This window comes from Moschus berezovskii, chromosome 15 (genome assembly GCF_049115385.1).
Source record: "Moschus berezovskii isolate FMDL1 chromosome 15, NW_MosBer_1.0, whole genome shotgun sequence".
Classification (NCBI taxonomy): domain Eukaryota; kingdom Metazoa; phylum Chordata; class Mammalia; order Artiodactyla; family Moschidae; genus Moschus; species Moschus berezovskii.
Genome location: NC_142474.1, coordinates 25,737,990 through 25,742,707, shown reverse-complemented (window position 1 = coordinate 25,742,707; position 4,718 = coordinate 25,737,990).

The following is a 4,718-nucleotide window of genomic DNA, read 5'->3' as shown; positions in this document are numbered from 1 at the left end:
CCCTCTTGGCAGGACCCTTTTTCACTCTGAGCCACAATGGCTGGTCCAAAGCTGATAATGTGGGCGGGTTGAGGAACAATACTGCCCTCGATGCTAAAAGGCCAGAGGCTACAGGCTCCTGAGTGTCTCCTAGGAACCCATCCAGCAAGCAGCTGTCAACCACACAGAAGTCCCCTGACATCCCATGCAAGAGGCATGGTGAGCATCTTTGTCTTCTGGAGGAGCCAAATGACTGACAGTTAAACATGGCTACCAGAGGCTGGCTCATCCCAACCCCAGATGTGTTTAGGAGATGAAATAGCACTTACCTTAGGAAGAGCAGGCAGGACCTCCTGGGTCTCAGCTGGGCTACATTACACCCAACAGTGCCATCAAGGACACCAATGATGGCAAAGCCCAGCCAGATGCAAAGCTCTGAATGTTAGAACAGACACACAGCTCAGCTTACACTCTGTGTGTCCACTTGCAATAATCAGGAGATGGATCTGGATGGAGCGGGGATAAGGAACTGCAGAAGAAAACATCTGGGAAGAGGTACGGGGGTAAGTGAAAGTGTTAGTTACTCAGTCATGTCCGACTCTTTGCAACCCCATGAATTGTAGCCCATCAGGCTCCTCCATCCATAGAATTCTCCAGGCAAGAATACTGGAGGGGGTAGCCACTCCCTTCTCCAGGGAATCTTCTCGACCCAGGGAATCTTCCTGACCTGGGGATCAAACCTGGGTCTCTTGCATTGCAGGCAGATTCTTCACCATCTGAGCTACCTGGGAAACCCACCAAGGAGGCAACTAAATCAAATCTGAGGCATTTAGACTTGATAGTTGTGGGCCCAGGAGTTAATTGCTTTTTTCATTTTCAACTAAATGCAAGTGGCCTGCCTCCTTCTCTATCTCTAACCCCTGATTAACAAGGATCAAGAGTTTAACTGATGGAAACTGCCCCCAACTCTGGTTGAAACAGGGTCACATCTCATTTTGCAAGTCTCCTGTGCTCCAAGAGCCTATTAGCAGAAGTTCAGCATCTCTTTCTGAAGACATCCATCCCCCAACACACATCCCGCCTCCCCTCATATTATATCATCCAAGATGGCAGGGAGGCTCAGGAAGCAGGAAGGGAAGGGTCAGTTCAGATTCCACAGAGAACCCAGAACGGACATGACAGTCACCTGCCTCCTTGAAGAAGCAAGCCCTGCCAAAATCAAGCTTCCACATTCCGGATCCTTCCAGAGACTGCCAGCCATGCCCACTGCCTTAGGATTGAGGTTGACCAACAGGTGGGCTCCAAATACTGCCCATCTTTGGAACCCAGCTCCAGCACTGCCTGGGGAGCAGCTTCACCAGCCCTGCATGGCAAGGGACAGGTTCACTTCATCGTGAGCCACACGTGAGGGCTCCTCCCCATGCCCTGGTCAGTGGGGCTACCTGGACATCCTGGAAGGAAGACAACCTTCTGGGGTGTCCCTCCTACCTCTGCCTTCTGAATGAAGGCCCTTTGGAGGCTCCAAAGTGACACGTCCTTCAGTGAGAGGTCTTCCAGTGAGTCCCAGAGATATCTGAAATGAGTAAAGGAAACACTTTACAATCTTTGCTGGAACTTCCTACATGAGAACCTGTTTGGAAAACCATAGGTCTGTCTCCTTTGCTTTATCTCCTTCTAGTACTTCATCCACTTCACCCTTCTCTCCTCTTCAAGGAGGCTCTCCCCTGCTTGCCCTCCACCCCTTAAAAGCCCCTACTTTTCCCTCCAAGCCTATTTCTGTTTCCCCTTTCTACATCTCCCCTTTCCTTTAAAAAATGTGCTTTTAATCAGTAGTTGAAATTTCTAAACACAAATTTGTAATAGAAATACTGGCAAAACATTGTAGCTGGATAAGCATTAGAGCAATAACACAAAATTATCCGAGAAGGCACTAAAGAGGTTGTGATTGTTCAAGCAGAAAAACTCATTTCAATGATTTAAAAGAAGTTATTGAAACACACTCCTCTTTTCCCAGTAACATTCAAATATTTATCTTCTCCTCATAAAGCACATAAATTGTCATAGAAACCAAGACACAGTGTTAAAACTAGCCATCCAAGTTTTTAACCCACAAACCTATTACAGCTGGTATGTGAGGGATTTTTTCTTAATTTTATTGGAGTATAGTTGATTTACAATGTTGTGTTAGTTTCAAATGAGTTTCTTTCAAAAGCAAATTTAGTTTTATTCTTTGTACTATCAAAAAAACAACCCCCCAAAATGAGTATGTACTATACACAATAATGTGAAATAAAATGAGAAGAGGCTTGGAGAACGAATGGGCAGACACATAAAAGGCACGTTGATGGACATAGTTCTCTGGTTGTGGACGGGAGGAAAACCCATCACTGGTTTGTTGGAAGATGTGCTCAAAGTCCATTGCTCCCCTGAGGTTGTGGAGGCACCCCCAAACCCCATCCTCAAGATTGCTGTCTTCTTTCTCTAGTTTTTGCTTACTTTCCAGTGTGCATTTTGTTTGTTTTCTAGTGTGGGAGTGTGCTAAGTCACTCGGTCATGTCCAACTCTTTTGTGATCCCATGGACTGTAGCCCACTAGGCTCCTCTGTCCAGGGGATTTTCCAGGCAAGAATACTGGAGTGGGTTGCCAGGCCCTCCTCCGGACTCAGGGATCCAACCCACGTTTCTCATCTCTTCTGCACTGGCAGGCAAGTTCTTTACCATTAGAGCCACCTGGGAAGCCCCATCCACGTGTATTTATTCACAATCAGAAACTAAGACAATGCCACTAAATTTTAAGATTTTGAAAAGTAAAAACAACACGGAATGAAATTTTCCTGGAACAGTGTAAACCATACCTTAAAAAAAAAAAAAGAATGAGTGAACTGAAAATGATTTTAATCATCCGTTGGCTCCAAACTTGTATTTATTTGTATCTAGTGGAGACCGAATTCCTTCTGGAGAAATCAAAAATCAGTCATCTCCATTAAAAAGAACTTATTGAGGTGAAATTCCAACAGAAAGTAACTGCTTTAAAGCAAACAACTCAGGAACACATAGCTGGTGCACCATGACTCCTTCTGAGTTTAAACTCTCCTCCTCCCATCTCCCCCCCACACCCTTTCTGCCCCTCCTCCCCAGTAATCTACTCCACTGACTTTCATTTCTCACCTCCCCACCATCATGTCCTGAGCTCCCTCCCATTCTCCATCACACCCACCATACTTCCCCCCTCTATTCCCAATCTTGCTCTCCTCCATAATCCACTGCCGGCCCCAGCCCAGGCCTCAAGATCCTCCTAAGAGTTCCCTCCTCTTTCTTCAACTCACTCCATCTGTCAAAACTCCCTTCAGTTCATTCTTGACTTTCTCCCATTGCCCCATTCATCTATCGTCCCCCAGGTCTCAGCGCCCCCTGCAGGTCCCGCTCCACTCCCCCATCCATTTCCTTTCGTGGCCTCTCAGCGCCCCCTGCAGGTCCCCCCCTACACCCCCATCCATCTCCCGACGAGGTCTCAGCACTGCCTGCAGGTCCCACCCCACGCCCCCATCCATCCCCCAAGATGGTCTCAGCGCCCCCTGCAGGTCCCCCTCCACGCCCCCATCCATCCCCCAACGTGGTCTCAGCGCCCCCTGCAGGTCCCCCTCCACGCCCCAATCCATCTCCCTTCATGGTCTCTCAGCGCCCCCTGCAGGTCCCCCTCCACGCCCCCATCCATCCCCCGAGATGGTCTCAGTGCCCTGTGCAGGTCCCCCCCTACACCCCCATCCATCTCCCCACGTGGTCTCTCAGCGACCCCTGCAGGTCCCCCTCCACGCCCCATCCATCCCCCCAGATGGTCTCAGCACCCCGTGCAGGTCCCCCCCTACACCCCCACCCATCCCCTGACGTGGTCTCAGCGCCCCCTGCAGGTCCCCCTTCACGCCCCCATCCATCTCCCCTCGTGGCCTCTCAGTGCCCCCTGCAGGTCCCCCTCCATGCCCCCATCCATCCCCCCACATGGTCTCAGCGCCCCCTGCAGGTCCCCCTCCACGCCCCCATCCATCCCCCCACGTGGTCTCAGCGCCCCCTGCAGGTCTCCCTCCACGCCCCCATCCATCCCCCCACGTGGTCTCAGCGCCCCCTGCAGGTCCCCCTCCACGCCCCCATCCATCCCCCCACGTGGTCTCAGCGCCCCCTGCAGGTCCCCCTCCACGCCCCCATCCATCTCCCCTCGTGGCCTCTCAGCGCCCCCTGCAGGTCCCCCTCCACGGCCCCATCCATCCCCCCACGTGGTCTCAGCGCCCCCTGCAGGTCCCCCCCTACGCCCCCATCCATCCCCCCACGTGGTCTCAGCGCCCCCTGCAGGTCCCCTCCACAGCCCCATCCATCTCCCCTCGTGGTCTCAGCGCCCCCTGCAGGTCCCCTCCACAGCCCCCATCCATCTCCCCTCGTGGTCTCAGCGCCCCCTGCAGGTCCCCTCCACAGCCCCCATCCATCTCCCCACGTGGTCCCGGGGCCCCCTCAGCTCCCGCCACGTCTCAGTGCCCTTTGCAGGTCCCCCTCCACTGTCCCTTCATCCATCCCCACTGGCCATTGTCTCAGCACTACCTGCAGCTCCCCCCGCAGCTCTCACCTCCACTCCCTCACTTTCTGCCTCCTCCATCATCCTCTCCCCAGGCCACGCCCCTTGCATGCTGCCCCGCCTTTCCCACTCTGCGCCTGCGCACTGCCGTCTTTGACCCTCGCACCCAGTCGGCGGGC